The sequence below is a fragment of the Periplaneta americana genome, chromosome 9 (genome assembly GCF_040183065.1).
Source record: "Periplaneta americana isolate PAMFEO1 chromosome 9, P.americana_PAMFEO1_priV1, whole genome shotgun sequence".
Classification (NCBI taxonomy): Eukaryota; Metazoa; Arthropoda; class Insecta; order Blattodea; family Blattidae; genus Periplaneta; species Periplaneta americana.
In genome coordinates this window covers 43,673,355-43,699,040 of record NC_091125.1, presented here as the reverse complement: position 1 = coordinate 43,699,040, position 25,686 = coordinate 43,673,355, and the positions used below count along the sequence as shown (strand labels likewise).

Below are 25,686 nucleotides of genomic sequence, written 5' to 3'. Positions count from 1 at the left end.
TTTTATAGAAAAATGTAATATTATTAACATTTATATAATAATCATCCATCTGTATCATACAGCTTAGTTCAACAGAGTTCTGTAACAAACAAAAATAAATAAATGCAAGATACTTGCAGCAAATACATAAATGTTGCTGATAAATAAAATTATATCTAAACACTGTTAACTGTGGCAGTCACTGGAAGGAACATTATAAAACTATTTTTACAATAATCTACAAAGAAAACCATTGAACTGGACAAAATTAAAAATAAATTTACAATTTTTGATACCGATATTTGCATTAATTGCTTTAGTATTCACGGCAGATAGTTCGGAGATTAACCTTTTGTTACAATTAATTTTATGTTAATCTTAAAACAAGTGACTAAATTTCATACCACTATTTCGCAATTAATATATTTTCGAAATCTATTATTATATACAAAATCTATACAAGATATTTACTTTTCCAAAGATGTGCCATTTCTTGCAGAAAACAAATTTCGTTGTTCATTAGTGAGGCAAAATAGATGTTCAGAAGTAACACAACTATAACTATTTTAGAATTTCATTGTATCTTTCTTTTCATACAAAAGAAAGATTGCACTTACTGAAACGATGACAATTATTGCGTGTGTGTGTGTGTGTGTGTGTGTACACATATGCATTGCGTACGAGGGATTAGAAAAGAATGAACTCCCACTGCTACTGACCAAATTTAATGTGAAATGTTCCGTTTTATTTTTGGTATAACTATTTAAATTAACCAGAATTAGAGTTTTGGGTATTCCACCATGTCCTGGAACTTGACAGTTCCAACGTTTTGAATATAGGTTCCATAATCAGAGTAGATAGGTAAGACCAGAGGGGTTTACTACTCTGTTGGGCTCATTACACCAGGCTAATCCAGACGACTGAACACATTTTTAAATTAAGTTAAAGAATTCTCTATTTGATGCATGTGATTCCCTAGTATTCAGTGTGGAAAGAGTTATACTAGAAGTTAACTACTGGTATGCTGTTTCTTTGCTGGTTACAAGAAACAAAATGGAAGAAAGGAACATTTACTAATAAACACGTTTTAGCAGTGTGGAAATAAGCCATCGTCATCAATACTGAGAGAGGTACGAAGACAGCAAGATAATCTGAGTGTAAGTGTTAAACTGTGTCTACTTCAAGATATTTTACATATGACTGAAGAATTGATGAACATCTCTTTACAAGCAATGAGAGGGTAAACATTGTGTTACATCTCTGACATCTGTAATTCTTGATAAGTAAAACATTTTTGAGCTTGAAAACAAAACATCAAAAAAGACAGATTATCTAGAAATGTCCATGGTACACCCAATAGAAAAAGCTTCAACCTTCATGTAAGTATTTTACGAAGAGTAACTCGACTATGTCTGTATTCACATAAAGTCGTAAGCAACCTCAATAATCATACTATAGTGAAGAGAATTACTAGTTAGGCTCATCTAACATGTGGAAAGACACTGATACCGGTATGTAAGTGGCAGTTAGCATAGTAAGCACTAGTACACTAACGGATTTCTAAATGTACATGAAGTCACTGTCATCGAAGAGTGTAAAGAATCCAATCAGCTACCCAAAAACTATTTACCAATTCTATAAAATTATAAAAATCTACAATTCGCAGAATTTGTAAGATCCTTTATAGACAAGTGGAATAATATCTTAAAACTACATTCTCTTTAAAATTACTTGGAAGGAAGCTTGTAAGACAGAACAACATCAAAACTGACAGGCAGTGTTCTTGCATGGGCTGAGATACCAACCTCTATCACAGTTGCAAAAGCGCAACTACATGATACAACTAGAAAAAAATAAGAAAAGCACAGAAATGATAGCAGTAAACGCCTATGTAATGCAAGATTGAAGTCATGTGCATTAAATACAGAAGAAGAAACAGGGCAGTAACAAAGGAAAAACAACCTGCAGATATAACCAATTATTTGAAATAGTTTTCATTTAATAATTTATTTGAAATAGTTTCATTTAATAATCAACGGCAAATTCATTCATGGTCAGTAAACTTGTTGAAGACTGGTGATACATTTTGCCTACATTATTCTATGACTCACAATGTATAAACACATTACGCTCATAAAACTTCTCAAGTAGAAGACAGAGAGAATGGTTGTCATACTATATTTTACTTAAGTTCTTATCAATTCTATCTGGTAAGTGCCATGATGGAAAAGAATACGATTTGCAAATATTGAACTAGATCATTTGCAAGCAATGCAAGCTTTTGGACAATTAAATGTGCCTAAAAGTTACCGCACTTATATTAATTCACAATTCCCTGTTTGCATTTTAATTCAAATAATTACAAGTAGAGGACGCAAAAAATGACACAGACTACAACGTCCGTGCAATCCTCTTGCTTGTAATTGACATGTTATTGTCTAGAGGGCTGTGCCATTTGCACTCCTAGTTGTATCAGCAACTAAAATCATTACTGAGGATTCTGCCACAGTTAACAGATAGCCGATCTAGACTGTACATAGATTACGTAAGTTTGTTAAGTTCACTGATTGGCAACACATACGTTCTACAAAATAATAGTGCATCCTTATCATCACATTTGGTTAAACAACATTTCGAACATGATCCAATAACAATAGGCCTAAGATCTACATTAAAATGTGTTAACCACAATAAAACAATATAGTTTAAGAGATGCCAAGAAGAATTTTCCTTACTGAATATGGCAATAAATTAGTTTCTTGATTTATTATTAACTGTCACATTAATTAATTTTAACTTCAATAAACCATTTGAGTCAATGGTTTGAACTGGCAGCTCTGTAAATCCTCCTCTGTTCAGATCTAAAAATTCTTTAAAATCTCTAACAGCTTTGTAGGAAATGTACTAATACGCAAAGCTACTATCTTAATGTGGTACTGTACTGGTATGTGAGATAAGATATAATAATTCCACATGTGAATTTCGTTAACTTACAAATTGAAAATAGGTAGTCTTACATTTCTGAACATTATTTTATTGGATAAAATGTGCGAGATTACCGTTTCGAATTATGTTAGTTTGAAAATAAATTACTTAGGTGGTTAGCACGAACGGGTTAAGAAGCCTATTCTTGGATGATGATGGTGATGATGATGGTGGTGGTGGTGGTGGTGGTGCAGAAGAAGAAGAAGAAGAAGAAGAAGAAGAAGAGATAAGTTACTGGTATGGACTTTGTATGTCTGGAGTAAGATGAGAGAGTTAGATGGCTGAGTTCACAACTGTCACAATCTGATCAATTATAATAATTATGAAGCAAGCTACTTCATATGTTGTTTATGCATGACAAACTTTTCATAAAATGATACAAAAATGATGTCACCATATTTCACTTTAGCAGAATATATTTCCTATCTAGAATCAAAGTTCTGTATGAATTGAAATATAGTGACACTAAACATGTAATTGCTTGAATTGGAAAATGTGTAGCTTGAACAGTTTCTTTAGCAAATTTTAATTTTTAATGATAACGATACTAGTAATAAAAACAACAGTGTAAAATATATAAAATAAGAAACCAAAATATACATTTTGTATAATACCGGTACTGCTTTAAAATTAAGGTATCTGAAGTATTTTAAATTTACATTATTATACTAAGAATAGTAAATAACAACCAATCTACAACTTTACTGTCCCTGTTTTGATTGCAGTTACTTACCTCCCTGCTTAATTTCTTGGTTTCTTATTTGTTTTAAGTTTTAAATTGGAGACAATATTCAGAGTTGATAAGATGATAATGTATTTTGAGCATAAAGACATTTAGAAGTAGCTGATCATGACCTATCATTTGTTTGAATGGACTTATCTTCCGTCAGGATGGCTGGAAACTTCGACTTTCCAAGTATTAACCCAGCATGATATCTAAAAATTAGACCATTTGATACAATGACATAATTATAAGCAACAGAGCAATTAAATCATTTATACTCATAAAGTCATAAACATATATCTAAAATGAAAAGGACAGTCAATACTTGCGGATAATTAAATTTCATATACATATACACTGAACATCATATCAAAATATTAATTATTCATGGTATCTCAATTTCCAATTCAAGCAATAAATTATTAAATATATGTCATGCAATGGAAGATTGAATGTAATGATCATTATTTACTGTAAATATGTATAGCAGGTATATGAGTTACTCTTGTAGTGCAACCTAAGTACATGATAAGCAGCACTGGCAACATACATATACAAGATAAAATCAATGGGAACAATAGTTCAGCAACTATTAAGCTAACCTTGCTAGTTACTCACATGTCGAGACAGTTCTACTGTATACTTGTACCGGTACCTGCTAATTCTTTCGCATGTTTTTGTCTTTCACAATATACAATAAAGGCAATGACTGTAAATATAATACTAATGCCACTGCGATTAGAGACTATCAAATCATGGATAACTTGAACACAAGTACAAGTACATGTTCTATTTACACATTTCGTAATGACTAACACAGTATATTAAACAGAATAAAAATGCTGTTAATGTTTACAGTTTTCTAGTGCACGAGAGTGATAATGGAAATTTCAAGTTATCTTAACAGATGGCTATTGATTGGTTTAGATATAAATGTCAACAAATTCGTAGCTATTATTTTTCTCGCAGTATATGGCATTCAAATCATACTAACATATCTGATAATACTGCTATCCCTTGCTTAACTGCAAATGGGTATATATGATACTTAAGTGTAAATTTTTCTGACGTTTGCTATATACAATTCCCTAACCGTTTCAAACGTAAATCATTTTACCTTTTAGGTGTGTTTCCAAATTATATATAATACGCTTTGTCAAATCTGGCAATCTTTTCATAAAGGAAGCTTAATTTATTATTATTAAGAAAGAGCTCAGTATAATTTTGAAGATGAAACTATAAGTGTGTCTTTATATACAGAAGTCAACACTCAGAGAAACTACACCTCTCTTTTGCATGAAAAACATCATAAAAGATCATAAATCATACATTTAGATTAATGAAAACTGTAAACATATTCTGAAACACAAACTATATACACATGTACATTGACAAGATCTAGACATGTAAAGAAATACATTTTAGAATATCACATTAATTGTTATAAAACGAAATTAATAGTTATTTTAAAACAAATAGAGTCAATTACAACTTTCCATGTTGCATGAACACCAGTCCTTAGCAGCAGTATCTTCAAGTTAATTTATTTTCAGCAATAAGTTACTCTACAGGTTAAAAAAATTTATCTGAGAACAATTCATTCTAGGACTTCATTATTATCATGAAAACGTGACTGTGTTCTAAAAATTCAACAACCACGTTTTCTTGTTCTTTTGATAATTTTCGTGAAATGTAGTTACCTTTAAAAAGTATCCTTTAAGACACATACATTACCGTATATATGTGAATACTCCGTGCATATTCTATCTGGAATTTAGCGTAGAAAAACTGTGGTGCATGCATTATTTGAAATAAGATTGGTATACCACTTCACCTCTTTCTTTCTTTCTTTCTTTCTTTTTAATTGTCTCTCCTAAAATTAGATTGCGCGGATTATTCGCGTATATACGGAATACTTGCAATAGAAGAGTATGTAGGTAAAGCTTGTCTTCTTCAAGGATAAGGCTATCATATTAAAATTACAAGAATAAAAATTAAATGTTAAAATGTATAAATATATCCGGCAATAATTGACATATTTTGTTCTTGAAAGGTCAACTGTAAATCCAAATTACACCTAAGATACAACTTTTCTTCTGTAGAAAGCAAAGCGTCAAAAATAGTATTTTGATTATCACATGTAGTCAAAGTTCGAAACTTTAATACAATAACAAAATAATACACATAAGGAATGTTAATTATATTGGAAATGAAAAACAAACTGCCAACCAATGAACTATACAAACATTACTCTAATAAATTCTTCAATATAATACCGAGTTACATTTACAAGCAAGCTAGCATCATGGGGGCAAACCAGGGCCCGCAACTAATAAGTTGTGTTTACTACAACTGCTGTCAACTACTCGGCAGACCTTGGAAACTTGAGTAACTTGGACGTGGAGGCTACATCTCAATATGGTTTGAAAGCAAGTCATAGTGTAGGAACTTCACTATATTATATCTTCAGAATCCACAGTGCCTTTATATTTGCCTATTATTTCTATTTGCGTAAATTATTTTCAAATAGTCAACATTTGAAAAAATTGATACTCATAACTATTTGTGATGTCTGCTCAAGAAGAGATTTGAAAAAAATAAATGATATTTCTCACAAAATTACTTATACAGCTTAAAAGGAGCCGCAAAATACGATTATTAAAACATAATAAACAAAAAAATATGAAGTATAATACTCCAATTATCACAAAAATTTTATCTTAAATTGTATACGACTTGAAGTGACAAAGTTGAATAAAGGTAAGTATAAAGTTTAATGGATATCCTGCATACAGGCAGGATAGACTCAATGAGTTCACAGAGGTAGAGCTCCCATGCTTCAGAAACAGGGACATACATGCAATCAGCATTACCCAATAATGTTCAATTGAGAGGAGAGTGAATGGGACAAAGAAGTTAAGATAAAAAGATCCCTTTCTTACAACAGGGCTTGGACGATCTTTCTATTAACTGATTCCAATACCTCTCCATTCTCAAGCCATTTTGACTCTTTAGGAAAGGTAGGCAAAATATAGTACCATATGAATTCAGTTATTACACCAGTAGACTAACTTGAATAATAACAGCTCAATTATTATTATTATTAATTATTATTATTATTTTATATATATTATAATACACACATACACTGTGTCCCACTTACAGAGATCGAGAAATAAATGGTCACCATTTAAAATCAGATGAAGATATTGTTTTGATTTACATCTGACAAGATGCAGAAACTGTCCAAGTTTAAAAACAGTTGCATGTTCATGCACATGCGCACTAACGTTTACCATGGAAACAAGCCTGGCGTCATTCAGTAGAACATTCCATCATTGGACCATTCTCCTTCATCGAGGCGACAATCAAAGGGAATGTGTATCTGGACATGTGCAGAACTTTTGTTATTGATCAGCATTGGTTTTTCAGTAACAAAGAGAACCCTTGCCTGGCCACCTAGGTCACCCTATTTGACGCCCATTGACCTCTTTACCCTAGACAAATGTGTCATGCCGACATTACTCTATGGCTGTCAAACGTGGTCCTTGACAGAAAAACAGAAAAAAACAGCTACAGGTTTGTCAAAGGAGAACGGAAAGGAAGATCCTAAATGTTTCACTAAGAGACAGACTCAGAAACGAGGAAATAAGAAGAAGGACAAAAATGCGCGATGTGGTAGAAAGGGCAGAAAACCTAAAATGGAAATGGGGCGGCCACGTAGCACGTATGGATCACCAGAAATGGACGAATCGCACCACAATGTGGGACCCGAGAGAAGGACGACGGCACGTGGGGCAACAGAAAACCAGATGGGTGGACTACTTCAGAACCAGAGCGGGAAGTCAATGGTCGAGAGTGGCACGAGACAGAGAAGTATGGAGGCAGCTGGCACCAAACAGGAATCAGCAAGCACCAGATAGGACAGAAAGTCAACGACAGTGAGTGTAATTCGTGTGAAGTGATATGAGGAAGTGTGGGGGATGAGTATAGTAGAAATGATCGAAGAGGGAAGTCAGGAACAGTGAAATGAAGAAATATCAGTAATATGACCAAGCTCCCAAGGACTCGCTCACCTTAGGAGCCTACTTATGAGCAATTCCCTGTGACAACAGGAGGCCCTTGCCCTTATGGGATGTGTACAGGCTAAATTTATTATTATTATTGACCTCTTTCTGGGACTTTATGACGAATGTTGTGTACCAGCATGGTACAGTTGACACTTTTAGAAAAACTGAGATAATGCAAATGTTATGGAACACTTGGCAGAAGGTTGAGTAACTTTTGGATGTCTTCAGGATAGCTCGAGTTGCACTGACCATTCTCCTAAACTCGGAGAGTTTTTACATCAAGTTGTACAAAAAGTTATGTTAAAAAACCATTATTTATACTTTAAATTAACACTTATTTCTCGATCCCTCTAAGCGGGACACAGTGTATATTACTTTCTTGTGTTAATGAATTAGGTATAAAATTACCTTAGTTGACTAGTTTCGGCCTGGGGACCATTTTCAGAAGTAGATGGTCTTCTCGTCTTCTGTAGTACCATAGCTGTAAATAATTTCAGCAATTCTAAATTTTCCAGAAAACGAAACATAATTAACGAGTATAGTTAATCTCCATAAGAAGCGGTAGTATTAAGAACCAATGTATGTTTTACTGATTTCGAAGCCAGAAAATGTGAAACAGAATTATTAATAATGCATAGTTGCGAATTTTAAATTACAGAATTCACATTCTCTATTCAAAAATAATAAAATAAATAAATAAACAAATTATATTACGAAACCAAGAAAAATTAATTTTAATGTTTAAAAAATTAAAACAAATGAAAATATCACACTATCGCGGAATGTCTGAGTACAGATACACGGCATTACTCATATTTTAGTATTAAGTGAATGGAATTAACAAATGTTCATTAAAATTAATGTAATAAGTTAAAACTAAAGTAATTACAGCTGCAAAGTCAAATAGCACTGTTATACTACAATAACATTGTTCGTGCTCATCTCTGTGAGCTAATATTTCGCCTGTACCATTCATTTCATATCAAGATATGTAACTGCTTGTACTGGTGAAGCAGAAGGAAAAATTCTTTACCCCTCAGTTTATTCCATGCAAATATCGATTAAATAAAATTACAAGTATATGAGATCACTTTGTTATCTCAAGTTACAAGGTCTGCATTTGATTCTTTCTATACACTGGCCACGTAGGAAACTAACTACATGAAAGAGAGGAGAATCCTCACCTCCAACTATTTATACAATAAAAAAGTAACGTCTGCAGCTAGAAACAGCAGGTGAGATGGACTGGAAGTAAACAGGAATCAATCTTAATTCCAAGCAAGGATTAACACACATCTGTCAGTTTTACAACTTGGTAGAAAATTTTCTCCAACAACCATCGTGGCATCACGCAACCTTCAAAACGCACTTCCACCAACAATATTGTTTTAAAAGTTCATCAATTTAGCAAAAATACACAGCAGTAATTTCCACATGGTTAATGTATTCATTTGCAATCACATAGGCACAGCATTTCTTTTTGAGATGCAGAAATTATAGCAAGCAGAGTTGTGTTTTCCGGCCGCCGAGATATGTATTGGGCCACACCCAGACTTGTGTTGTGTTGTTTATATAATTCGTGAAGTGAAAAACTTGATGTGCTTCAGAAACACTTTACCTTATCAAATCAAGAGATACTGCAATGTTCACACAATGATAATATTCTAATATAATAGATCAGAAGTATGAAATGAGAATGAGTGCTTCTATTATTAAATGCTGTGATTTCTAAATATGATTAAAATGCCCATGATTCAATATGACTTAAGATTTTATTCACCAAGGATTGAAATATCATAAATTTCAATTTAAATACTAAGTCGCTCGCTCGCTCACTCACTCACTCACAAATATACAAAAATACTTGCCAATCATAAATATTTGATGTAAGTGCAAAAATTCTTACTGTAGCTAATATGCGGTATTAGCAAACACTAACTGTAAATGGTAAAAATGGTTAAAATTATGTTGTCAAATCGTGAAAGATGTGCTTCCTTCAGTAGCATCTCTCTCTGTACGGAGAGCACATGTTCTGGCACTGTTGAACTTTATTACCAATGTGTAATAGACGACTTTAAAAATTTCTATATTCGACTTCCTAAGTAGATTTTATAGATAAGGGTAACTGCCTATTTTCTTTCAGGGCAGATTACTGCGAAGGCCACTTTAAACATTAGCAAGAGAACATAACAGGCCATTCGCCTAATATTGGGAGGCTGAAGAAGAGAAGAAAATTATATCTTCTTTATATTAACTTTGCAATATATTAATACAACATTATGTATAGAGACATTTCCAATCAATTATGTAAAAAGAAACTAGGAAGATATTTCAATCATTAGGGAATAAATGACATCAATATGTTAAATGATTACTAACAAAGTACATTTTTATTTCCATTACATGACACACACTGGTTTCTTTCTTGAAATGTAATCTTGTGTGTCCCCTTGCAGTATCTTTTCTGATATTTAAGGTACAATGATTTAGTTAAATTTAGAGATTAATGTGAAGACTAACATATTATCATTTCACTCAAAACAGACATTCTGACATCAGCACACTCGAACCCAAGATGCATAATCGAGTTCACATGAATTTTGTAACAAAAAACGTAAAATATTAATTTTTATCCTCTTATTACATACCAGTAATTAATTAAACATCAGGACTTCCTCTGTACCAAGAAAAACCCACAACCAAAGCGTGTAACACGTTTGTAGACAAAGGATAGAATTCAAACAATGCACAGTGGGCCAGAATCTCAATCTAGATGTAAAATATTATATTTTTCAAAGTCACTGAAGTTGGTGTTTCTACTCTGTAAACCAGATGTTTGTACTTCAGAAATTCGCAACGCAGAAAGGGATTCAGAAAGATTAACAACAGTAATACAAAGAGGAAATTGATATTGATGAACACTCAGGCGATATGCATCCAGTTGTGAGTTGGAGTGTTGCAAGGAAAGATCATTCTATCTTCTGCTCAAGCAAAATATTTTTTAAACTCCACGAGAAAAAACTGCCCAAAGGTAAATGTGCTTTTGGTTTATGTAAAGTTTAATTAATTTATTCAATGTCAATAATGCAATAACAATGTTCGAAGTGACTGAATTGAAAATTAAATTTTCTGTCATGAAATTCATTTTTATACTGAGATTTAAAAAAATCGGCACTTAGTTGGATGGAATTTTTGAGACCGAAATACAAAACAACATTTGGGTTTTTTATTCCATATTCGGTTTAACTGCCAACGTGCACCTTTTTTCAAAATATTTTTTTTTAGGTGACAGCAAGCAAAAGCAGCCTTTGGTTATCTGAAGTAATGCTCGAGAAGAAAAACTCTTTTGAATTATTATATGAGTATGTTTGACTAGGTTGTAAATAGCAGAGTATTTAAGGGTGTTTTAAGGGAATTAATAATGTAATCTTCATCTTACGATGTTTGGGTGACGTATATATGGAATTAATAAATCTATTTGTTATTTTATTAATGATTTTAAGAAACAGTGGACGCTGTGCTGGACTTTTGACAGGTTTCTGGTGAAATATTTGGAATGGTTGAAGGTTGAGGTGAAGTTTTCTCATTAGAAACTCAATGGTATAGCTAAAGAATCTTGCATCTCATTTACCGGAGGATATTTCAATTGCGAACATAAGTTATTTTTCAGAAAATTCCTTCGTAAATAAAGGAACAATAATTTGTTTCGTTTTCAGCCCTGCCTCATGAAAGGATTTTTTGGGACGCCGAAACTGGGGGTAATGAATCTCATAATGTTACACCACTGGTTTCTATTAAGGAATCTTCACTTCAGGCTTCAATCATTTCAAATATTTTGCCAGAAACCTACCTTTTTATGCACAGCACCGTTTCTTAATATCATTCATAAAATAGCAAATAGATTCCTTAATTCCTCTAAAAACGCCATGCGAACACTCGCCTATTTGTAATCTAGTCAAAACATACTCATATACTGTAATATTCAAAAGAGCGTTTTTTGTCGAGAATTCAAATAACTCTTTACAAGTCATCAAAGACCATCACCTAAACTAATAAAAAAAAAGTAAATTAAACTGAAAAAAGCCACATGTTGGCAGTTAAACCGCAATATGGGATAAAAAAACCCAAATATTATTTTGTATTTCGGTCACAAAAATTCCGTGCGAGTAAGTGCCGACTTTTTAAAATCTCAGGATAAAAATGAACTTCATGACCGAAAATTTAATTTTCAATTCAGTAACTTCGAACATAGTTATTAGTTATTACAGTATTGACATGTAATGAATTAATTAAACTTTATATACACCTTTGGGCAATTTTTTCACGTGTAATTTAAAAAATATTTTGCTTAAGCAGAAGATAGAATGATCTTCCCTTGCAATGCTCCAACTCATAACAGGCTGCGGACTGCCTGAATGTTAATGAATTATCAACTTCCGTTATGTATTTCTGAAGTACACACATCTGGTTAGTATTTACAGAATAGAAACACCAACTTCAGTGACTTCGAAAAATATAATAAAATTTTTTCTAGCTAGAGTGAGGTTCTGGCCCATTGTGCAATGCGTGGCTAGTGTAAGTACAAATATGTATCAGTTTTATCAATAAACGTCATGATTATATGGAAATTAAATTTTATATATATATATATATATTTTTTTTTTTTCAGTCTATTCACTTTCTGAACAAGAACATCACTGACGATGTTTGGGAGCTTTTACAAGTACATTCGAGTTGCAGTCTTCAGACATTAAAAAAATCACGGGAAAATATCATGTCAAATCATGCAATGGATCACCAATGTATGTTTTTGATTTAAAATAAAGACCCATTAAGTTTTTACTAAAAATTATTGTATTTCATGTGCAATGTTCCAGAATAAATTGACTCGTAAATAGTCGACATGAACAAAATCCGTCCAGTTTATGAGAAATTGCAGCAGAGACAGACAAACACACCATTTTGGTATCAGGGATGCTGAAAACGTGTATTTCCGCGAAAATATACAAATCGATTTTCTCCAGCATTGCAATACTTTCTTTTTATACTTCATATAATGAGGATTTTTCTGCGGACCTCAGGATAAAGAACTAAGGAAGAGACTACTAGTAAAGTGCTTTGTATGGAGTGTGGCATTGTAGGGAGCAGAAAAATGAACATTAGAATGAAGTGAAGAGAAGCGACTAGAAGCATTTAAAATGTGGATATGGAAAAGGATGAAGTGTGTGAAATGGACAGACAGAATAAGAAATGAAGCTGTGTTGAAAAGCGTGGGTGAAGAAAGAATGATGCTGGAACTGACCAGGATGAGAAAAAGGAATTGGCTGGGGTCAGTGGCTGAGAAGAAACTGCATACTAAAGGATGCACTGGAAGGAATGGTGAATGGAAGAAGAGTTCGGGGCAGAAGAAGATATCAAATAACAGACGACATTAAGAAATATGGATCATATGCAGAGAGTATCTATGTATGTATGTATGTATGTATGTATGTATGTATGTATGTGTGTATGTGTGTATAATGAGGAAGTGAAAAATTAACAAGGAAGGCTGTGCAAATGCTTTGGTGCTCGACAAAGCGATCATTTGTGTCTGAAACATATCATGCAGATGAGCCATTTATTAGATGAATCTACATTCGAATTCTTCAACTGATAGTACAACAGTCAAGGTTATATTGTGTATCAGAACCAACATATAAAATGCTCTTGTACCTAACAAAACATATGTTTATAATCTGTTTTTATCAATTAAAGTACGAATGAGTTCCAATGATGAATGCGATCTCCAATTAAATTTTATTCTTCAAAGCTATATCAAATATTTATATATACTGTGAAATCAGAAACAATTTGTTCCTGAAAATAGGATTAATTCAGTAATATATGAAAAGGACATTATAGTGTCTCGGAAATTTTGTTGTTAATATAAAGTATTTATAATATTAGTTAAGCAATAGATAAGTCTTCATTACATAACTAGGATAATATGGCCGAACACTCTCAGTGAAGGCACATATCTTTAGAACCATTGTTTAACATCTTTGTGTAAAAGAAATAAATTTATTGTATAAATATAAGAAATACAATGTACTGCATTGCATATTATTTTACTGTGTATTTTGACTGAAAAGACAATATGCGTCTTTTATTTCAATTCTATTTTTTCCAATGTACTTGGCTAATCACAAATAAAATCTAAGAATGTCACAGCCACTATAGTTGGCCAATTTTTTGTATAATAGTCTGTTATATCACTTCGGATTTCTTGCTATGTATATTACATCCGATACTGTTTAAACATTTTTACAGAAGTAATTACACATATTATTTGTGGGTATATGTAATATTTTCAAGCAGGTCAACAAGTAATATCAAAACAGGGTTGGACAAAATGAAAACTGCTACTGTTAAGATCTAGATTCTGTGAGCTTATTTATGACTAAATGACAATATTAGGTCAGTCCACAGCCAATTTCAATTCTACTAAGTTTTCTACTTATGAAAATCAATCCCAATACTTCGGATTATCGTCCTTATTTTGGATGAAACAAATTTATACGAGATCACAGCAATCTACTTTGTGTGTGTGTGTGTGTGTGTGAGGGGGGGGGAGACAGAGAGAGAGAATGCGTATAGGTGAGTGTGTATGTAACAACTTTCCAATCAATGAATTGGTATTAATTAAATTCATCAGAAACTCTTTTCAATTTTATGTCTTTAACCAAGTCAGTACTGAGAAATTCAAATCTTTGGCATGACCGAAAAAAATTATGCAATCCGACAGAGAAAATTATGGATAACTTCCTCTCACGTTCATTTATTTGTTTGTTCATTTGAGAAAATAAGAGCTGCACCATAACCATATAAAATCTAGTGAATATTGGAAAACAACTGTACCTACAGAAATGTAATACAATACACTTGAAAGTCATACTTAAGTCTAATGTTTCCGTAAAATTTATGTATGATAAAATACATAATTATACAGAAAGTTCCCATGTAGTAGCAGTATTTTATTTATTGTCGCTTTCGAATTCAGGGGTTATTCATTATTGAAATTCAACAAGACGAGAAATGGCTGACGACCTTCGTCTGGATCTCTCCAAATGGGGCAGAGTTCTATTACGTGCCATGAATCTACGACATGGACCTCCCAGCTTACTCCCCTCCTTAGGAAACCACGCTAAGAATTTTATTGCATTTTAAAATACACTGGCCTCAGCTGGGTATGAACCTACAAATCTCGGATTCAATAGCCAACATGGTAGCTGCAAGATCGCAGGGTACAAGTTTCAATATCATGAACTACCGGTACCTATGTCTATGAAACAAATTTCAGCTTTTTAAATTACGATATTAAACAAATTCACTGTATTAAAAACTGAGAAAATTTATAAATGGAAACAATATCGTGATGAAAGAATTATTTGAGAGTACCAAGTATGAAAAGAAAGAGAGAAGCACCAATACATCCTAATCAGAAAATGTTTGCCAGACAAATAAACTCATGTACTTCTGAAAATATACATGAAACTTCATGTTGCACATAATCATGAATAACAATGTTAGTTTCATATATTGTGAATTCGCTGTTGACAATGAAGCCAGTACCAATAATGTGCTCGCAAAGAAAGGAACAAAAATCAACTTAAAAACAAATTTCAAATTCCCATATGAATCAATAAAACGAGTCATAAAAAGAATAAGTAACAGCGAACAGGCAAAACATCAAAATTCAAAATGGAAAGAATCACTCAAAGATCCCAAACTAATTCCTGATCTACCTCGAAAATCTGCCATCGCCATGTTTAGATTGATTACTGGTCATGATTGCCTCAGTAAACACCTCCATCGTATCGGAGTACTGAATTCACCTAAATGCATACTGTGCACCAGAGAAGAGGACATGGAGATGGAGCACCTGGCTAATTGTGAAACTCTTAGGACATTTGTGGACCTTCCATCAAAATATTGGGAAGCAAGAAGGATGATGACTTCATTGTTAAATCCAGAGCATTAGATTCACACACACACACATTACCTTTTTTTCCTTTGTCTGACAAATGGTTAGACTTTCGTCATCTGCGTTCACAATAATGTTCTTAGTAAAGATGTAGGTAGCCTATATTAATAACATAAAATTATATGACACAGATTACAAAAGAATATTCACTTGGAGAAAACAAGATAATAATTACAATAAACACGTCACTTACAGATATGGTTAAATCCGTGAGTTGTGTGACAAACATTATTATTAGATATTTTCTGTTCATTTCTAAAACGTCATAACTATGAAACTATTCTTAAAAGAGAAAAGTTCAAATTAAACGAAATATGAAATAAACTTTTAAATTCAAGCATATATAGACTCTCTACACAATTCCTTTTTCATTGCATAAGTTCATTCTTAAGCTCTTGTCCTCTATACGAACAAGGTCAGTTTCAGAACTGGCTTGGTTGTGGGTCTAATCTTTCAAGTACACACCATAACAATTCTACTTGATTTAACATGAATTTCCCATAGACGCCTAAATCGAATTCTTTTAATTAACTATATTTTATTCAGTAGCGACCTTTGAACATTATCTATTTATTATTAAATTGAATTACAACAATTTTATTATATATTTAATTATGTTTCATTTACGAGGACGTGAATGGGATCTTTATTGCTAGTAAAATACAGAGATAACGACATTTCAAAGTTTAGATTGATCTTTGTCTTCAGATGAAAAACAGGCGACTTAAGGGCACAATACTGTTCTTCCATCATCCAGATTGAATCACCAAGTAGCACGTATGTCTTGATCCATTTGCCACCAAATTCTAAATTTCCCCAAAATTTGGATACGACACATCAAAAGAAAATAGTTTTAACTTTGAATAAAATCAATGGTTGAGTAAATCTCCTAACTCCTTTGCTGTTTTTCGAACTGCCAGATGGAACCTTAGACTTCTATATCCAGCCATTTCAACTTACAAATTAAATACATGTTTTAATTCTATTTTCATCTTATACACCATCTACTACAGTATTACAGTATAATATTTTCTTTCCATTTTCCTGTAATTTCTCTCATGTTCTTCTCAGTCATCGATCAATTAAGTGAATGTAGTTATTTCGCCCTGAAGGAAAAATTGATACATTCTCTGGAACACGAACTTAACTGCAAAATCTTGAATTTGAGATATAGAGCATCAGACATTTTAGATCTCATATAAGAGAATTGCGCAGAATGTCATTCAAATGTTTCTAGATGGCACTTGTTGGAGGGAAATACGGTAATATTTTGTCAGGAGGCTACATGTGTTATTAAAGATTCAATACAGTATATACTGGAAACTGAAAGTGATGTAACGTACGTTAAGTTGTTATTCCAGGGAACACCTCAATTCTAATTCAGACCCTTCTTAAATGTTCTGAAAATTCATCTGTTTCCATTTCAGTATAGACTGAATTGCTTCTTTGGAGATTACTTCCCGAATTTTTTCTCTGTTCTCATACAATTTTCCAAGATTCCTTCTTCTGTCTCTGCGACGTTCATTGAACATTTGAACGGGAATATCATTATGCAGAGCTCCTACAGTTTCTGTAATATAGTACTTACTTGTGAACTACTCAATTATAGATAATGTCAAAAAGTCACACCACCTTGTGTTTTATCATTGCCAAATTGAAGACTATTTACTGTCAACATGCACACCTTCTGTTTGTCAGCTTTACAATATGGTTCATTGTAGTCTCCTATTGTTACATTTGCCAACTTTCACCTTTTTAACAAATGAGACCAATGGAACATAGAAGTCCGCGCTATTATAGTAAGTGGCCTATGGATAAAGTTCTGCACTTTTCAAATTATAAGGTCAAGACAATTGATTTCTCAAATAAGGAATTGGTAGGTATCATTACTGCTTAGTATTTATGACTTCTTTTCTTTCATTTTGTTCGTTGTTTGTTACTTGTCAGCTATTTGCATATAGCAGTCATAAGTTTCCTTTACATAAAAGTAGAGTCAAGATGAAACTTCCAAGTATGCAGTTTTAGTATGACACTTATTTGATAAATGAACTCAAAAATGGCAACATAACCATCTTTTTTTTCTTTTCACATTGAGTATATAATACTATAATCTTTTACAGAACAGTTTGAAAAAAGTAAGGAGTAACAGTACAATGTATTTCCGTCTTTCATGGAATTTTTCACTATGACTGCAAACTGGCATCATTCTGTAGACAAGAACTAACCCATGCAATACTAGAACTGCGATGTTAATGATGATGATGATGATGATGATGATGATAATAATAATTTAATGATGATGATGATGATGATGATGATGATGATGATAATAATAATAATAATAATAATAATAATAATAATTCTTCATAGATTTCATATTAAATATCTTTATAAGATTAATACAACGTATAAAGAGAAGTGAGTTCAAACTACTGAATGGATGCAGAAAAACAAATTTAAATATTTGGCTTAGTCATTTTACCTTTATGGGTCGGCTCTTTTCTCCAGAATGTCACCTAAATATACAGAGAAAGTGATGGATGTGGGGGAGAGCTTGTATCTGTAAATTAATTTCAGTCATCATGGAAAATGTCAAGCCAATACATCGGACTTGTATCATAATGATACATAAATTTGTAACAAATTTTGCAGTATTTTAACTATCTTATTATTGTACTCGTCAAAGTTGGTCTGCTATTTGAACTCGTAAAATACGACATAATGAGTTGGTGAGAATACAGTGACTCTCATTTTGAAGGGCCCTGAATATTGCTACGCTTTTGTCTTCTTAAACGTAAAAAAGACCTTTTCTTTTCTTCAGAACTACACTTACTTAAGCTAAATACACGTTTGGAATGCCTTGCAAAGAAAATATGACCATCTGAAACAATATAAGACTGCAGACCTACGATGAAGTTCATACAAATAATAAATTATTACATATAAATGATGGTCTATAAAGTTAAAATCATAGTTTTACATTGATATGTAGAACATATTATTTGAAATTAAACTACCGGTATCAGGATTCTTTGATCTCATTGACAGAGTTAAAAAGCGCGCTAATAATATGCAAATATATAGAATAAAATGTACATGTAATTTATACCGAAGACTAAATATCCTAGAGAATTCTGTTTGAACCAAAATGTATCCTGTGTACTGGATCATTCGGAGAAACACGCACACATCCATCACTGATAATTTATAAAATTCAATAAAGAAAATCATACACTGAGCTCAATGCACTGACACAAGGCAGGAAACTCTTATCTTAGCTCCCATTTCAAACGATATTTTATAACATCAAGTATCAGAAATTAATACTCCTCATTTATTATTTTGTATGTTAACTTCTATTACTCTATATTCAATAACATGAACGTCTTTATTTTATGAAACATAATGTTGACCGTCAAAGGGAAGAGAATGTTTCTGACCTGAAGGTTAAAGAATTACTTAAGAGTATATTGTAACAACAAAGAAGAGAAATGTGCAATAAATATAGCTATGACAGATCTTAAACGAAAATATGTCAAAATAACGCATGAAATGGAAGTTGAGTGACTTGTTCGATGAGAGTGTGAGACACAACCGTCTTCAATGAAAGAAAGAACTATTCTAACAATACAAAAAAAGACAAGTTTACACACGATTGTTGTATCAAATTGTAATATGACATAGAGTGGCAAATGCAACAGCAGAAACCTCGTGGTCTAACAAGATATCTTTAAACATTGCAACTCATACCTTCGAGACATTCATACTTAAAATTACAGACACTTAAATTATCAGTACGTTAAAGCTGTAACTTGATCTGTAGGAAACAGAACAATTAATATAATTATGCTATACAAAGTTCTTCTCTGTTTCTGAAACATGCTTATGAACCCAGATAAAAAAAATGCCAAACGTATAAACAAATACTTTTGAGCTTTCAGGAAAAGTCTCTGTACCACATCTTGCTTTTCAATTTCTCGTGTCACATCTGACTGCTTCCCATGCACATCATTCTCACGTCCGCTCGTAGAAAATAACATACCGAACCCATGTTCACTTCACAGCCAAGTACTGTGTCATAATTTTAACCTAGTAAAGAGTAAGAGATCATGGTTTAGATGTCCGGACATAGTAAATGGCTGATCACGGCTCACACACTTAAAATCAATGGGGGCACTTCATTTATAAAAGTTTTAACAAGAATTTTCAACCAAGACACAATCAAAAATTGAAAAGAATGTACAACACCAATGGCAAATACATTGTGAGGTCTCTGTTCTGCATCTATCTAACTGTGAAAGCTTTCTTCCAAAGTGGCACAGTAGATGAAGACCACACAATCAAACTGCAATATTTTGAAAATGGAGGATTTTGTCAGAATTGAGACATTAAAAACGCGAAGATATGAACATGTATTTCCTTCGCATCAGGCACAGGAAACAGGACATGTAGATGTGTAGATTACTTCAAATAAATGCTTATATGTGTTTTATGACTATAATATAAAGCATGGCAAGAAATGCATGAACATATTTTCCATCTCTGATGTATTGACCATTACAAAATAACTCCAGATAACCTTATTTTGTCCAAGAAGAAATGCTGAAACATAAACTCTTCAGCACTAGAGCATCTTTACCATAATTTTTAAAATTCGTCTGTCATTGTTCTCAATTATGACCGGAAGAAATAACAACCCAATTTTTTTTATTGGGTTATTTAACGATGCTGTATCAGCTACTCAGTTATTTAGCATCAATGGAATTGATGATAGTGAGATGGTATTTGGAGAGATAAGGCCGAAAATTCGCCATAGATTATCTGACATTCGTCTTACGATTGGGGAAAATCTCGGAAAAAACTGGTAATCAGCCCAGGCGGAAATCGAATCCACACCTGAGCACAGCTCCGGATTAGCAGACAAATGCTTTACCGCCTGAGCTATGTTGGTGGCTGAGAACCTAATTGTTTTACACACCTGCTACTTATTGTTTTCTCTTATGATCTTTGAAATAAATTTAGGAAAGTTCTAAAGATTCAGTATAAGTAGACGACACAAATCAATCTCTTCAATACAGCACACAAAAAAGTAAGTTAGATTAATGTCCAAAACACGGTGAATCCTTCACACAATAAAGTAAAATAACAACCAATCGTTTCTGATCATTTTCTGATCATATACTAAATATTTCTCATGCAAGAAAATGCTAGTAGCTTTTATAGTCCTCAATTTTGAGGAGTAAGCGCATTTTATAGTTTTCAGCCAATAACTAAAGTCATAAGGGAATGTACCTTTAAGACTTTAGTCGAAATCTTTCGTATTTTACTTCTTGAAAACTCTCTAATAGACATGTGATTCATTTATTTATTCTTTGTTTATGTTTCTATCGATTCTCATCTTTACATGTTCTTAAACAGTACTCAAATGAAAAAAGATTGTTTGCAGGATATCACAATTTATCTATCTAGAGACTTACTATTCGAATCAGAACAGAAGAGAACGGAATTTCATGGCAACAATACGTGTTATGTAAATACGGAGTGGTACAAGAACTGGAGCACAACACTGAAAATTTGTTTCTTAAGAGAAGCAAAAAGTCTACCATTTTAAATAAAAAGCATTTTCTGCCACCCTAAAAATAAAGCTGTTATTCGCAGTAGTAGTCCATATGAGCGTAGTAGAAACCTTACCTGCGAGACTATTTGAGAATATATTCCAATATGAAAAATAAGTATGCAGAATCAATTTTCATACCGTCAGTTGCGGTGACTTTGTATCATATCACAGAAAAAATAAAAATGGTGCCATCTCACATTTGTTTCAATGGTACAGGTTACTAATTCCGATATATGACAGAACTAGTTTTAGTATGGAAATTTCAGATTGGACTTGATGGTTCCACAATTGGTTTTACTGGAGCTGTTGTGTTTACATTTTTTTTCAGTGAATTTCTTGTGTAGCAAACTTTCTATTGCAATAGGTATATGAACTTACTTCAGTAAGTTGGTAAGTATTTATTTTCATTCCTTAATATGTCTACTTGAAACACAAATGAAAGTTACAATTATTGAGCCAACATTTTAGGTTATTTTATTGGGTTTAGGGAAATGCAGCATTTCTAACAGCAATTTGGGGTGACTTTGTGTAATCAAAGTTTGCTCACGTTTTGTATTGAAAATGAATTTAGGTATTTTTGATTTGCATTTATATTCACACAAGAATACTAACAAATACTGGTACTTGCTTTTGTTTTCAGGTAGACCTAGATATGTACTGATCTATCATGCCACGCAGGTGCATGTCTCCCCAGCAGGTACAAAAACTACAATGAAGGAATTTTTAAGTAAGCTGTAGATGATGTCTTAATGAAGTGATTAAGCCAAAGAAAAGCAGCCATAAATTATGGAAACACAAAAACACTGGAGGGCCAAAAGATTTTCAACGATAGGAAGGAGCAATCATTTGTTGATCATCTTATCAAGTTATCAGAGTTTGGGTTTCCTGTGGATGAAATTGATTTTAGAATGACTGTGTGATATTATCTGCAACGCAAAGTGTAAGTGTGCCTAAATTCAAGGACAATACCCCAGCCTCTGATTGGATCAAAAAGTTTATCTGTGATCACCCTGAATTAATGCCGAGGTTTGCGCAGAATATTAAGAAAGTAAGAGCTGGCATCTCAGCAATACGAATGGGAGAGCATTTTGAGGAAAACTGATCCTGCGAGACCTGTATCGGTGAAGAGGAAAAACTATTTTTCAGTCCTAGAGTTGATTATTACTGTAAATAATTTCTTAATTATTATTTGTTTTCCAGTGTTTTGTGTCTGCTTTTGAATTCGTCAAATTATTTTTAAAATATGAAAATAAATGACAATTTTCATTAAATTGTATTATTTGCCTAGTTTATATCCTTCACCTACTGAAAATGATGACTTTTTATATATAGAAATTACCATTGTTTATTGAGATTCATTTTTCTATAATAATATAAGGGTGACATTGTCTCACTACTTCCTTTAAAGGCTTAATCAATGGTTTTTGAGATTCGACACAAAGTCACCCCAGATCGAGGTGAGATTGTCCTATTTTTTTTTAAACAAATATGTGGACTTAGGAAATTCCAATAACTTTGAAAAAATGGCTTTAAATTATTCATTAGACACTAAACAGTTTGAGAATAATATTCTAGAAATTTATAAAAATACTTGTCACGTAACAAAATGTTTTCAAGGGAAAAAGGTGCTGAAAATGACATAAAGTCACCCCAACTGACAGTATCGCACAATATATTTCTGGCTATTCTAATAATATTTCCACCTTACTCATACTCAACTGATGAATTGTGTATGTTTGTAAATTTAATTAATCTACCTGCAATGCATTGTATATTTTTGTAGAACCACAGGCATAGCCCAGTCAGCAGAGGTGCTTGCCTACTGCACCAGAGCTGGGTTCAATTCCTTCTTGGACTGATTACCTGGTTAGGTTTTTTCAGAGGTTTTCCGAACAGTAAAGCAAATGTCAGGTAATCTATGGCGAATCCTCGGCCTCACCTTGTCTTGGGAAGGGGAGAAAAAAAAATGTAAATTTTGACCTGTTCCACATCTTAAAGCTTTAATGCTGATATAAGATCTATGGAATACAATAAATGAAATGAGAAGGAAAAAATGTAAATAACAATGATATAATAAGTTTTAGTTTCTGGCACAATAATCAGTTAATACGTCAGAAGAGTTCTCGCTTTCTCTGCATTTCAACGTTTTTTTAATTTATATTGCATATAATAGTGTAGTATTTTTCTTGCGTCTGTGAAAATTTCATATTAATTTGTTACAAAATGCGACAGATATAATTTTTCCCTGTATGGCCCTAGGTAAAAAGTGTGTGCTGTAAGTATAACTATAAACATGCTACTGTAGTAGCATGAAGCTAATATGTGTGTATTTTTTAAGTTTGTCGATATATTTATAATCTGTGCTAGACAATAGTAAAGTGCGTCAAGCTACACAAATTTTACTTTAATCATGTTTATCATGTATAAACAATCGGTTGCATAATAATGTTTCGACTTTAAAGTATTCCGTACATTTTATTATTTATTCTCTCACATATTCAAATTATTTCATACTTTATTATGTGGCTATTTGGAGCCACGCAAACATTACAGAATAATACAAACTTTAATGAAATAAATAGCACTGCTCTTCATGTTTTCTTACCATAGATAATGTGATAATTGTAATGATGAATCAATATCATCCAAAAATAAAATTCAGAGGCAACAGATGTGTGTGAGCCATTCTATCTGTGCCACCTTGAGCTATTTTAGCTTTCGTGTACCTATAATTACAATGCAATAGGTAAAGTTTTGGAAAGAAAATGAAGTACATCATAAAAACGAATGGCAATTCATAAAATTTCCAGACAACTTGTATAAAAATCAAAATAGATCTCACATTGTACAAACTTTGTAAACTGCAGCTCAGAGTGCGGAGACAGATCATTCTGTAATCACAAAGAATTTACACGTGCGCTAGGTGAAAATTCTCATATTCCCCATTAACAAGCTCTCTGAGATGAGACGGCTGCTGCTTCTTTGACTAGCAGTGGTCCGTGTGACTAGGGATAGATGTACGGTGAGGAACTCAGTCTTCTGCAGCACACAGGAGATCTCTGTAGAGTTCCTTCGGACATAGGACTCACCTGAAACAAAAAGTTCAATGCTGTACAGGGAAATCGACCTGACTAAAAATACATGGCTTGACACAATAAATACTGGAAGAAAATAATTTACTTACTAGAATATAACAGTCTAATAGGACTTCCTTCTGCTTTTACTGGTAGCCAAAATATCTGTTAGTCGATTTTCTTGGTTAAGGAATTTCCTGTAGTTATACTACCACCAGAATCTTTAATAATGCTTTGAAAATTTTTTTACAATAATGTGTTTGTATATCAAAAGACTACCTTTGGTTTTATAGTATGAAAGATAAGGAAAGCTAGCTTTCTGTCTCACTGTGAGATCGAATTGCACCATTAATTTCAAGTGGCAACATAATGCTGGCTTTAATTATTTCCAAGGATGATAAAATTGAATTGATAGTAGTTAAATATAACATTTGGGTTGCATTCAAAAAGTATTGATTATTCAATCTATCTTAAATAAGAAGCAATTAATTGCGCAAAAAACTAGTCATCTCCACTTTTTTCAATTTCATTTTTATTTCAGTTTTCTGTTCTTTAGAGACAAAGGTATTATTTGAGCTAAAAACAAGTCATGTTCTCCTATTGAATATACAAAATAATGAATAATGAAAACTCTATTTAGTTTGAAAACATGCCACGTCAAAGAGATGACCTGTTTTCTAATCTAACTCGAAAATACACCACCATATAACAGCATTATAGCCACTGTGTAGCATCTTGCAAACATAACCTACAATATCATTCGGTGTTGTGTTTGTACCACACGTTTATTCTCAGAAGATATATGAAAACTGGTCCATAATCACTTTATATCGAGTTGTGTTAAAATAAAATGAGTGATTCAGAGCACAGTCCTCCAGATGGTTCTTGAGGGACAAAAAAAACTACGAACTACATGAAATGCAAGAGTAAAAGATTCACAATTCACAACAAATAAAGGGAAATGCATACCTGAAAGAATTACTAGTAATGACTGCAGATAAGTGAAAACAATATAACCTATTGAAAACTGTATTAGTGACTATACATGTACCAGATTTATCTATGCACCGTGAAATGTGCAAGCTTTAAAAAATACGCATTTCCTTATTTTCAATTGCAGGATGAAAATGTTTTTCACAGTTTACTACTCAAGACATACCCGACATCCTATGACGAAATTTGTAAGTGGCCTAAGTGATGTTGTTAACTAATGC

At 32.6% G+C, this 25,686-nt stretch overlaps 1 protein-coding gene across 1 annotated transcript in view; it reads right to left on the bottom strand.

Moving 5' to 3' along the window:
- Positions 1 to 25,686, bottom strand: part of Neurl4 (neuralized E3 ubiquitin protein ligase 4) — a 124,415-nt gene continuing 98,729 nt past the window's right edge. The window contains exon 26 of the mRNA XM_069834575.1: positions 1 to 24,487. The gene's annotated coding sequence lies outside the window, so the exon portion shown is untranslated. The remainder of the gene's footprint in view (positions 24,488 to 25,686) is intronic.